The 12,853-nt window shown below is 44.3% G+C and overlaps 1 long non-coding RNA gene and 1 pseudogene across 31 annotated transcripts in view; one reads left to right on the forward strand and one right to left on the reverse strand.

The window, feature by feature from the left end:
* The window catches only part of LOC118376395 (protein-tyrosine kinase 2-beta-like), a 95,655-nt pseudogene extending 86,178 nt beyond the window's left edge, over nt 1-9,477 (forward strand). The window contains exons 23-30 of the transcript XR_008085896.1: nt 779-835; nt 3,312-3,416; nt 3,953-4,078; nt 4,705-4,737; nt 4,934-5,002; nt 5,270-5,404; nt 8,709-8,789; nt 9,051-9,477. The product of XR_008085896.1 is annotated as a protein-tyrosine kinase 2-beta-like (transcript). The remainder of the gene's footprint in view (nt 1-778; nt 836-3,311; nt 3,417-3,952; nt 4,079-4,704; nt 4,738-4,933; nt 5,003-5,269; nt 5,405-8,708; nt 8,790-9,050) is intronic.
* A 270-nt stretch (nt 9,478-9,747) lies between these two features.
* Nucleotides 9,748-12,570, reverse strand: LOC127913537 (uncharacterized). Of its 30 annotated transcripts, none has more exons than XR_008085931.1 (6): nt 12,012-12,570; nt 11,875-11,966; nt 11,685-11,776; nt 11,297-11,342; nt 10,547-11,058; nt 9,748-10,500 (listed from the first exon to the last, which is right to left on the reverse strand). It is a non-coding gene; the product is annotated as an uncharacterized LOC127913537 (long non-coding RNA). The 30 variants fall into 30 exon arrangements; XR_008085929.1 differs by having other exon boundaries at nt 11,829-11,966; XR_008085925.1 differs by lacking the exon at nt 11,297-11,342 and having other exon boundaries at nt 10,547-10,782; nt 10,829-10,874; nt 10,921-11,104; nt 11,731-11,966.
* Between the last annotated feature and the right edge of the window lie 283 nt (nt 12,571-12,853).

Genomic DNA, 12,853 nt, shown 5'->3' on the forward strand with positions numbered 1-12,853 from the left:
AGTAAACACACCCACACAGAGATGTAGTAAACACACCCACACAGATATATAGTAAACACACCCACACAGATATATAGTAAACACACCCACACAGATATATAGTAAACACACCCACACAGAGAGACGTAGTAAACACATCCACACAGAGATATAGTAAACACACCCACACAGAGAGATATAGTAAACACCCACACAGAGAGACGTAGTAAACACACCCACACAGAGAGACGTAGTAAACACACCCACACAGAGAGACGTAAACACACCCACACAGAGAGACGTAGTAAACACACCCACACAGAGACAGAGTAAACACACCCACACAGAGACGTAGTAAACACACCCACACAGAGAGACGTAGTAAACACACCCACACAGAGATGTAGTAAACACACCCACACAGAGATGTAGTAAACACACCCACCTAAACTAACCACCAGTCAGGAGGATACAGATAGCTCAAGAGCTTAGATATGCAAAAAAAAAACATAAAAGTAAGCAAAATGATAATGGCTCTAGATTGCAGGAAAAAGTTGTTTCATGTGTTTTGAAAATGCCCAAATTCTCCAATCACCCCATTCGTCCTCAGTCCACACATACTGTACACTCACCACACACACAGATGGTAAACTCCCATGCACACAGCCTAACTCTCTCCTTCTCCCCTCTCTCTCCTTCTCCTCTCCTCCTCTCTCCTTCCTTCTCCTCTTCTTTCTCTCCTTCTCATTCTCCTTCTCCTCTCCTCTCTCTCCTTCTCCTCTCCTCCTCTCTCTCGTAGCCATCAAGAAAACCTGGTTTCCATAGCAACACCCTCAGGCCTGGCATGAGAATACAGGTAGCTCAACAGTTTGTGAAAGTGGAGTAAGAACCTGCTATGCACTGTCCTGTAGCACTGTCCTGTAGCACTGTCCTGTAGGGCTGTCCTGTAGCACTGTCCTGTAGGGCTGTCCTGTAGTACTGTCCTGTAGCACTTTCCTGTAGGGCTGTCCTGTAGCACTGTCCTGTAGGGCTGTCCTGTAGGGCTGTCCTGTAGCACTGTCCTGTAGGGCTGTCCTGTAGCACTGTCCTGTAGGGCTGTCCTGTAGCACTGTCCTGTAGGGCTGTCCTGTAGCACTGTCCTGTAGGGCTGTCCTGTAGCACTGTCCTGTAGGGCTGTCCTGTAGGGCTGTCCTGTAGCACTGTCCTGTAGGGCTGTCCTGTAGGGCTGTCCTGTAGGGCTGTCCTGTAACACTGTCCTGTAACACTGTCCTGTAGGGCTGTCCTGTAGCACTGTCCTGTAGGGCTGTCCTGTAGGGCTGTCCTGTAGGGCTGTCCTGTAGGGCTGTCCTGTAGGGCTGTCCTGTAGCACTGTCCTGTAGGGCTGTCCTGTAGGGCTGTCCTGTAGCACTGTCCTGTAGGGCTGTCCTGTAGGGCTGTCCTGTAGCACTGTCCTGTAGGGCTGTCCTGTAGGGCTGTCCTGTAACACTGTCCTGTAGCACTGTCCTGTAACACTGTCCTGTAGGGCTGTCCTGTAACACTGTCCTGTAGGGCTGTCCTGTAGGGCTGTCCTGTAACACTGTCCTGTAGGGCTGTCCTGTAGGGCTGTCCTGTAGGGCTGTCCTGTAACACTGTCCTGTAGCACTGTCCTGTAACACTGTCCTGTAGGGCTGTCCTGTAACACTGTCCTGTAGGGCTGTCCTGTAGGGCTGTCCTGTAACACTGTCCTGTAGGGCTGTCCTGTAGGGCTGTCCTGTAACACTGTCCTGTAGGGCTGTCCTGTAGGGCTGTCCTGTAGCACTGTCCTGTAGGGCTGTCCTGTAGGGCTGTCCTGTAACACTGTCCTGTAGGGCTGTCCTGTAGGGCTGTCCTGTAGGGCTGTCCTGTAGCGCTGTCCTGTAGGGCTGTCCTGTAGGGCTGTCCTGTAGGGCTGTCCTGTAGGGCTGTCCTGTAGGGCTGTCCTGTAGCACTGTCCTGTAACACTGTCCTGTAGGGCTGTCCTGTAGGGCTGTCCTGTAGGGCTGTCCTGTAGGGCTGTCCTGTAGGGCTGTCCTGTAGGGCTGTCCTGTAGGGCTGTCCTGTAACACTGTCCTGTAGGGCTGTCCTGTAGCACTGTCCTGTAGGGCTGTCCTGTAGGGCTGTCCTGTAGGGCTGTCCTGTAGGGCTGTCCTGTAGGGCACTGTCCTGTAACACTGTCCTGTAGGGCACTGTCCTGTAGCACTGTCCTGTAGGGCTGTCCTGTAGGGCTGTCCTGTAACACTGTCCTGTAGGGCACTGTCCTGTAACACTGTCCTGTAGGGCTGTCCTGTAGGGCTGTCCTGTAGGGCTGTCCTGTAGCACTGTCCTGTAGGGCTGTCCTGTAGGGCTGTCCTGTAGGGCTGTCCTGTAGCACTGTCCTGTAACACTGTCCTGTAGGGCTGTCCTGTAGGGCTGTCCTGTAGGGCTGCCTGTAGCACTGTCCTGTAACACTGTCCTGTAGGGCTGTCCTGTAGGGCTGTCCTGTAGGGCTGTCCTGTAGCACTGTCCTGTAGCACTGTCCTGTAGGGCTGTCCTGTAGCACTGTCCTGTAGGGCTGTCCTGTCCTGTAGGGCTGTCCTGTAGGGCTGTCCTGTAGCACTGTCCTGTAACACTGTCCTGTAGGGCTGTCCTGTAGGGCTGTCCTGTAGCACTGTCCTGTAGGGCTGTCCTGTAGGGCTGTCCTGTAGCACTGTCCTGTAGGGCTGTCCTGTAGGGCTGTCCTGTAGGGCTGTCCTGTAGGGCTGTCCTGTAGCACTGTCCTGTAGGGCTGTCCTGTAGGGCTGTCCTGTAGGGCTGTCCTGTAGGGCTGTCCTGTAGCACTGTCCTGTAGGGCTGTCCTGTAGCACTGTCCTGTAGGGCTGTCCTGGGCTTACATATACAGTCTACTGTGTGACTGGTACTGGTCTTCTTTGTCATGTTAATACAGACTGTGTGTTTGCTAGTTCCATGTAGTGTGAGATTGTGTGTGCGCAGCATTTCCTGCCGCTAGCATGTGACTTTAAAGTAGCTGTGGCGCATCGCTTCTGTTTTTGTGTGTGTGTGTGGCTGGTACTGTGTGTGTGTTTGTCATGTTAATACAGACTGTGTGTTGTGTGTTCCATGTGTGTGAGTTGTGTGTGTGTGGCTGTGTGTGTGTGCTGCTGCTGTGTGTGTGTGTGTGTGCTGTGTGTGTGTGTGGCTGTGTGTGTGTGTGTGTGTGTATGTGTGTGTGTGTGTGTGTGTGTGTGTGTGTGTGTGTGTGTGTGTGTGTGTGTGTGTGGCTGTGTGTGTGTGTGTGTGTGTGTGTGTGTGTGCTGCTGTGTGTGTGTGTGTTTTAGCTACCTGGGTCTCTGTGTGCCAGCTCTCCTGTCCTTGCTAGCCCCCCCAGGGCCTGTGATGTCACCACAGCCTATCCCACGTCTCCACGACGATGCAGTGTCGGGGTAAGACCCATAACCACGGCCTCACTACATGGCCAAGCTGCTATAACCGTACATCATGTATGAAAACCAAATGAGCTTTTTGGTCTCATTATAAGGTTAGGGATCATAATCAGATGTTTAAGAGGGCAGGGTGTCTGATTATGCAATTTGGCCACATAGTGATGACCGATTAACCTCTCCGTTGCTTCCTGTTGAAATGCATTGTGGGTAGTTGAGCTGCTTGTGCAGAGGCAGTATGGTGTGCTTAACTGTGCTCAAGCAACTATAAACAGATGTTTTTCAACCATCACAACATGGCATCAAACAGGTGTGTGTGTGTGTGTGTGTGTGTGTGTGTGTGTGTGTGTGTGTGTGTGTGTGTGTGTGTGTGTGTGTGTGTGTGTGTGTGTGTGTGTGTGTGTGTGTGGCGTGTGTGTGTGTGTGTGTGTGTGTGTGTGTGTGTGTGTGTGTGTGTGTGTGTGTGTGTGTGTGTGTGTGTGTGTGTGTGTGTGTGTGTGTGTGTGTGTGTGTGTGTGTGTGTGTGTGTGTGTGTGTAGGAGCCATGTGGGGTGGGGGATGCGAGGTCTGTCTGGGAGAGGGAGAGGGTGGAGGATACTCTTCGTAGACAAAGAGAGGACATGCTGACAGACAGCCGGTGGCTGGAGCAGGAGGAGAAACACCTGGTAAGAATACAGACGGACAGACAGACAGACAGACAGACAGACAGACAGACGGACAGACAGACAGACAGACGGACGGACAGACAGACAGACAGACGACAGACGACAGACGGACGGACAGACAGACAGACAGACAGACAGACAGACAGACAGACAGACAGACAGACAGACAGACAGGCAGGCAGACAGACACAGACAGACAGACAGGCAGGCAGACAGACACAGACAGACAGACAGACAGACAGACAGACAGACAGACAGACAGACAGACAGACAGACAGACAGACTTTTTGTATTCAGACAGATACAGATGTGATTTTAATTTGAACAGTATTGTCGCAACAAAATATTCCTGCAGCAACAGGATGGGAACATTTAGTCCATAATGTTGATGGGGTGGTTAAGGCTGTTAGCTGGCCAACCGTAGGTTACATTAAAAGTGGCTTTTCACGTCATTTTACGTACATCATGAAGCTCTAGCTACATTTCGTGCGGGGCAAGAAAATTCTCAGCAATGATAGTGATCAAATTAAGATCCTACGTTTTGTAACATTGTAATTCCTGAGAGGTCATCACTTCCCCGTTTCTAACGTATCTCTAACGTATCTCTAACGTACGTGTCCTTGCAGGATCCTGTTCAACAGGAGTTCAGAACAGCTACGGTATGTTGTTAGGTATTAGTAGTTCTTGTATCGGTTATGCCAGGATTCAATCCGATAGCACATTGTCGGCAGTGCAAGTCTTAAAGGCAGAGACCACATTAAACATTATGTCGGTTCGCTCGGAAATGACCTTTTAAATGACTGATTGTCCAAATCCGCCATCGGATTGAATCCCGGCCTCTGTTGTCGTCTACAGCATGAGGAGGAGCCAGCAGACCAAGCCACACCTCCTCCAGACAAACCCCCAAAGGCCTCAGCTCCACAGGTAACAACAAGCAGCCTTTATAAAGCTGTCCTTCTCTTTTAAAAAAATAAAGTGGTGATCCTAACTGACCTAAGACAGGGACATTTTACTAGGATTAAATGTTAGCAATTGTTCAAATATGAGTTTAAATGTATTTGGCTAAGGTATGTATGTAAACTTCTGACTTCAACTGTGCCACACCCCCTCATGCCTTATTGCTTAAATAGATACCTTACCTGCAGCTGATTGGTTGGACAGAGTTGATTGACAGATGTGTGTGTTGACCAGCCTACAGCCACGGCAGAACTCGACAGGACAGATGACCAGGTGTATGTGGGCGTCATGGCGATGGTGAGAGATGTGGTGCAACTGAAGAATGATGTCAACACACTGCCCCCCTCAGAATACCCCAACGCTGTCAAGGTAAGGCGTGATGTGTTTTGAGTGTGTGTGTGTGTGTGTGTGTGTGTGTGTGTGTGTGTGTGTGTGTGTGTGTGTGTGTGTGTGTGTGTGTGTGTGTGTGTGTGTGTGTGTGTGTGTGTGTGTGTGTTTTTGAGTGTCTTTGTGTGTTTGAATCTCTTTCTCCTTCTCTATATATGTGTCTCTCTCTCTCTCTTTCTCCTTCTCTATATGTGTCTCTCTCTCTTTCTCCTTCTCTTCTCTATATATGTGTCTCTCTCTCTTTCTCCTTCTCTTCTCTATATATGTGTCTCTCTCTTTCTCCTTCTCTTCTCTATATGTGTCTCTCTCTCTTTCTCCTTCTCTTCTCTATATATGTGTCTCTCTCTCTCTTCTCCTTCTCTTCTCTATATATGTCTCTCTCTCTCTTTCTCCTTCTCTTCTCTATATATGTGTCTCTCTCTCTTTCTCCTTCTCTTCTCTATATATATGTGTCTCTCTCTCTTTCTCCTTCTCTTCTCTATATATGTCTCTCTCTCTTTCTCCTTCTCTTCTCTATATATATGTGTCTCTCTCTCTTTCTCCTTCTCTTCTCTATATATGTCTCTCTCTCTTTCTCCTTCTCTTCTCTATATATGTGTCTCTCTCTTTCTCCTTCTCTTCTCTATATATGTGTCTCTCTCTCTTTCTCCTTCTCTTCTCTATATATGTGTCTCTCTCTCTCTCTTTCTCCTTCTCTTCTCTATATATGTGTCTCTCTCTCTTTTTCTCCTTCTCTTCTCTATATATGTGTCTCTTTCTCTCTTTTCTCCTTCTCTTCTCTATATATGTGTCTCTCTCTCTCCTTCTCTTCTCTTCTCTATATATGTGTCTCTCTCTCTTTCTCCTTCTCTTCTCTATATATGTCTCTCTCTCTCGTTCTCCTCTCTCTTCTCTTCTCTATATATGTCTCTCTCTCTCTTTCTCCTTCTCTTCTCTATATATGTCTCTCTCTTCTTTCTCCTTCTCTTCTCTATATATGTGTCTCTCTCTTTCTCCTTCTCTTCTCTATATATGTGTCTCTCTCTCTCTCTTTCTCCTTCTCTTCTCTATATATATGTCTCTCTCTCTTTCTCCTTCTCTTCTCTATATATGTCTCTCTCTCTCTCTTTCTCCTTCTCTTCTCTATATATGTGTCTCTTTCTCTCTCTTTCTCTTCTCTTCTCTATATATGTCTCTCTCTCTTTCTCCTTCTCTTCTCTATATATGTGTCTCTCTCTCTCTTTCTCCTTCTCTTCTCTATATATGTGTCTCTCTCTCTTTCTCCTTCTCTTCTCTATATATGTGTCTCTCTCTCTCTCTTTCTCCTTCTCTTCTCTATATATGTCTCTCTCTCTTTCTCCTTCTCTTCTCTATATATGTCTCTCTCTCTCTTTCTCCTTCTCTTCTCTATATATGTGTCTCTCTCTCTTTCTCCTTCTCTTCTCTATATATGTGTCTCTCTCTCTTTCTCCTTCTCTTCTCTATATATATGTCTCTCTCTCTCTTTCTCCTTCTCTTCTCTATATATGTCTCTCTCTCTCTTTCTCCTTCTCTTCTCTATATATGTCTCTCTCTCTCTTTCTCCTTCTCTTCTCTATATATGTCTCTCTCTCTCTCCTTCTCTTCTCTTCTCTATATATGTCTCTCTCTCTCTTTCTCCTTCTCTTCTCTATATATGTCTCTCTCTCTCTTTCTCCTTCTCTTCTCTATATATGTGTCTCTCTCTCTTCTCCTTCTCTTCTCTATATATGTCTCTCTCTCTCTCCTTCTCTTCTCTATATATGTGTCTCTCTTCTTCTCCTTCTCTTCTCTATATGTGTCTCTCTCTCTTTCTCCTTCTCTTCTCTATATATGTCTCTCTCTCTCTTTCTCCTTCTCTTCTCTATATATATGTCTCTCTCTCTCGTTCTCCTTCTCTTCTCTTCTCTATATATGTCTCTCTCTCTCGTTCTCCTTCTCTTCTCTTCTCTATATATGTCTCTCTCTCTCTCGTTCTCCTTCTCTTCTCTATATATGTGTCTCTCTCTCGTTCTCCTTCTCTTCTCTTCTCTATATATGTCTCTCTCTCTCTTTCTCCTTCTCTTCTCTATATATGTCTCTCTCTCTCTTTCTCCTTCTCTTCTCTATATATGTCTCTCTCTCTTTCTCCTTCTCTTCTCTATATATGTGTCTCTCTCTCTTTCTCCTTCTCTTCTCTATATATGTGTCTCTCTCTCTTTCTCCTTCTCTTCTCTATATATGTGTCTCTCTCTCTTTCTCCTTCTCTTCTCTATATATGTGTCTCTCTCTCTTCTCCTTCTCTTCTCTATATATGTGTCTCTCTCTCTTCTCCTTCTCTTCTCTATATATGTCTCTCTCTCTCTTTCTCCTTCTCTTCTCTATATATGTCTCTCTCTCCTCACCTCCTTCTCTCTCTCTAGGGAACTGATATGTGTCTCTCTCTCTTTCTCCTTCTCTTCTCTATATATGTGTCTCTCTCTCTCTCTTGTGTCTCTCTCTTCTCTTCTCTTCTTATATATGTGTCTCTCTCTCTCAGAGCTTGTTGTCTCTATATGATGTCTTCTCTCTCTCCTTCTCTTCTCTATATATGTGTCTCTCTCTCTTTCTCCTTCTCTCTCTATATATCTCTCTCTCTATATATGTCTCTCTCTCTTCTCCTTCTCTTCTATATGTGTCTCTCTCTCTCTTTCTCCTTCTCTCTCTCTATATATGTCTCTCTCTCTCTTTCTCCTTCTCTCTCTATATATGTCTCTCTCTCTTTCTCCTTCTCTTCTCTATATATGTGTCTCTCTCTCTTTCTCCTTCTCTCTCTCTATATATGTGTCTCTCTCTCTCTCAATATGTGTCTCTCTCTCTTGTCTCCTCTCTCTCTATATATGTGTCTCTCTCTCTCCTTCTCTTCTATATATATATGTCTCTCTCTCTCGTTCTCTCTTCTCTATATATGTGTCTCTCTCTCTCAATATGTGTCTCTCTCTCTCAATATGTGTCTCTCTCTATATATATGTGTCTCTCTCTCTCAATATGTGTCTCTCTCTATATATGTGTCTCTCTCTCTCAATATGTGTCTCTCTCTCTCTCAATATGTGTATCTCTCTCTCAATATGTGTCTCTCTCTCTATATGTGTCTCTCTCTCTCAATATGTGTCTCTCTCTCTCAATATGTGTCTCTCTCTCTCTATATGTGTCTCTCTCTCTATATATGTGTCTCTCTCTCTATATGTGTGTCTCTCTCTCTCTCAATATGTGTCTCTCTCTCTCTCAATGTGTCTCTCTCTCTCAATATGTGTCTCTCTCTCTCTGTCAGGCCGTGGGGTTAACTCTTCGAAGTCTGATCCATAGTGTTGATGAAGTTCTACCATCACTGCACAGCTCTGCCAGAACAGAGGTAATCGTTTGGCTCTATTTATTATATTTACATTGACCCCAACCAAAACAAACATGGCCTCGTGCTCTCGCTCTCTCTCTCTCTAGGAGAATCTCAATTGCATTTCCTTGATTATTCAGAGGGGAGGGACTTCTAATTGAATGGGTTTTGAGGAGGCGAGGAAAGGGGTTTGCAAGAAATCAAGGAAATGTAATTAAGATTCTCCTCCCCTTCTCTCCTCCTCCCTTCCCCCTTCTCTCCTCACCCCCTTCTCTCCTCCAGATCGAGGGAACTGAGAGGCTACTGAATAAGGATCTGGGGGAGTTAATCGCTAAGATGAGATTGGTCCAGCAGAACTCTGTGACATCACTGAAGGGGGAGTGTCAGAGGCAGATGTTGGGAGTCGCCCACACCTTGGCCCTGGACTCCAAGAACCTTCTAGATGCCGTGGACCAGGCTAGGATTAAAGCTAACCTGGCCATGCCATAAACCACACACACACACTTCACTTCCTTCATGTACCTTATAGAACATTTTACAGATGCAGATGTAGATTTTCAGTAAGACGTTTAGCAGAGCTTGTTGTCTCTATTTGAATGTGTTCTATATTTTACTGTTTGGGCTTTTTTTTACTGTGTCTTATTGTAGATGTTTGGTACGGAGAGACAGAGAGATAGTAAATAAACAGTGTTTCATCATGGTAATTAAAGTGTGTGTGTATGTGTATGTGTGTGTGTGTGTGTGTGTGTGTGTGTGTGTGTGTGTGTGTGTGTGTGTGTGTGTGTGTGTGTGTGTGTGTGTGTATGTGTGTGTGTGTGTGTGTGTGTGTGTGTGTGTGTGTGTGTGTGTGTGTGTGTGTGTGTGTGTGTGTGTGTGTGTGTGAGAGAAGCTCATGTGTATGTGTATGTGTATGTGTATGTGTGTGTGTGTGTGTGTGTGTGTGATGTGTGTGTGTGTGTGTGTGTGTGTGTACTGTGTGTGTGTGTGTGAGAGAAGCTGAGTCTCAGTGGTCTCACTGCTGAGAGACTAGATATGGCTTCCGGTCCCACTAACCACTTTTATACAGCTACATAAGCTGTGAAAACATGCCCTGACCTTAGATAAATGACCTCTGGTCTCTGCCCTCCCACCCCTACGGGAGGACAGCTCCAGCTCAACCCAGTCCAAGCTCTTCTCTGTCCTGGCACCCCAAAGATGGAAACCGCTTCCCCCTGAAGCTAGGACAGCAGAGTCCCTGTCCATCTTCCCCCTGAAGCTAGGACAGCAGAGTCCCTGTCCATCTGAATATACTAACTACTGTGATATGTGGTTGTCCCACCTAGCTATCTGAATATACTAACTACTGTGATATGTGGTTGTCTCACCTAGCTATCTGAATATACTAACTACTGTGATATGTGGTTGTCTCACCTAGCTATCTGAATATACTAACTACTGTGATATGTGGTTGTCTCACCTAGCTATCTGAATATACTAACTACTGTGATATGTGGTTGTCCCACCTAGCTATCTGAATATACTAACTACTGTGATATGTGGTTGTCTCACCTAGCTATCTGAATATACTAACTACTGTGATATGTGGTTGTCTCACCTAGCTATCTGAATATACTAACTACTGTGATATGTGGTTGTCCCACCTAGCTATCTGAATATACTAACTACTGTGATATGTGGTTGTCTCACCTAGCTATCTGAATATACTAACTACTGTGATATGTGGTTGTCTCACCTAGCTATCTGAATATACTAACTACTGTGATATGTGGTAGTCCTACCTAGCTATCTGAATATACTAACTACTGTGATATGTGGTAGTCCCACCTAGCTATCTGAATATACTAACTACTGTGATATGTGGTTGTCCCACCTAGCTATCTGAAGATGAATATACTAACTACTGTGATATGTGGTAGTCTCACCTAGCTATCTGAATATACTAACTACTGTGATATGTGGTTGTCTCACCTAGCTATCTGAATATACTAACTACTGTGATATGTGGTTGTCTCACCTAGCTATCTGAATATACTAACTACTGTGATATGTGGTAGTCCCACCTAGCTATCTGAATATACTAACTACTGTGATATGTGGTTGTCTCACCTAGCTATCTGAATATACTAACTACTGTGATATGTGGTTGTCCCACCTAGCTATCTGAATATACTAACTACTGTGATATGTGGTTGTCTCACCTAGCTATCTGAATATACTAACTACTGTGATATGTGGTAGTCCCACCTAGCTATCTGAATATACTAACTACTGTGATATGTGGTTGTCCCACCTAGCTATCTGAATATACTAACTACTGTGATATGTGGTTGTCTCACCTAGCTATCTGAATATACTAACTACTGTGATATGTGGTTGTCCCACCTATCTGAATATACTATCTGAAATACTAACTACTGTGATATGTGGTTGTCCCACCTAGCTATCTGAATATACTAACTACTGTGATATGTGGTTGTCCCACCTAGCTATCTGAATATACTAACTACTGTGATATGTGGTTGTCTCACCTAGCTATCTGAATATACTAACTACTGTGATATGTGGTAGTCCCACCTAGCTATCTGAATATACTAACTACTGTGATATGTGGTAGTCCCACTAGCTATCTGAAGATGAATATACTAACTACTGTGATATGTGGTAGTCTCACCTAGCTATCTGAATATACTAACTACTGTGATATGTGGTAGTCCCACCTAGCTATCTGAATATACTAACTACTGTGATATGTGGTTGTCCCACCTAGCTATCTGAATATACTAACTACTGTGATATGTGGTTGTCCCACCTAGCTATCTGAAGATGAATATACTAACTACTGTGATAACTACTGTGATATGTTGTCTCACCTAGCTATCTGAATATACTAACTACTGTGATATGTGGTTGTCCCACCTAGCTATCTGAATATACTAACTACTGTGATATGTGGTAGTCCCACCTAGCTATCTGAATATACTAACTACTGTGATATGTGGTAGTCCCACCTAGCTATCTGAAGATTAATATACTAACTACTGTGATATGTGGTTGTCTCACCTAGCTATCTGAATATACTAACTACTGTGATATGTGGTTGTCCCACCTAGCTATCTGAATATACTAACTACTGTGATATGTGGTTGTCTCACCTAGCTGTCTGAATATACTAACTACTGTGATATGTGGTTGTCTCACCTAGCTGTCTGAATATACTAACTACTGTGATATGTGGTTGTCCACCTAGCTATCTGAATATACTAACTACTGTGATATGTGGTTGTCTCACCTAGCTGTCTGAATATACTAACTACTGTGATATGTGGTTGTCCCACCTAGCTATCTGAATATACTAACTACTGTGATATGTGGTTGTCTCACCTAGCTGTCTGAATATACTAACTACTGTGATATGTGGTTGTCCCACCTAGCTATCTGAAGATGAATGACCTGTAAGTCGCTAAATGACTAACATGCTGTAATCAGGACTGTTTGGAGTGTAAAAATATTCAACCATTACAAATGATATTTTCCCTGAAGCCTAAACTTAACCCTTAAACTTAACCCTATCCTAAACTTAACCCTTAAACTTAACCCTATCCTAAACTTAACCCTTAAACTTAACCCTATCCTAAACTTAACCCTTAAACTTAACCCTATCCTAACCTTAACCCTATCCTAAACTTAACCCTTAAACTTAACCCTATCCTAAACTTAACCCTTAAACTTAACCCTTAAACTTAACCCTATCCTAAACTTAACCCTTAAACTTAACCCTATCCTAAACTTAACCCTTAAACTTAACCCTATCCTAAACTTAACCCTATCCTAAACTTAACCCTTAAACTTAACCCTATCCTAAACTTAACCCTTAAACTTAACCCTATCCTAAACTTAACCCTTAAACTTAACCCTATCCTAAACTTAAACCCTATCCTAAACTTAACCCTTAAACTTAACCCTATCCTAAACTTAACCCTTAAACTTAACCCTATCCTAAACTTAACCCTTAAACTTAACCCTATCCTAAACTTAACCCTTAAACTTAACCCTATCCTAAACTTAACCCTTAAACTTAACCCTAT

This window comes from Oncorhynchus keta, chromosome 29 (assembly GCF_023373465.1).
Source record: "Oncorhynchus keta strain PuntledgeMale-10-30-2019 chromosome 29, Oket_V2, whole genome shotgun sequence".
Taxonomy (NCBI): Eukaryota; Metazoa; Chordata; class Actinopteri; order Salmoniformes; family Salmonidae; genus Oncorhynchus; species Oncorhynchus keta.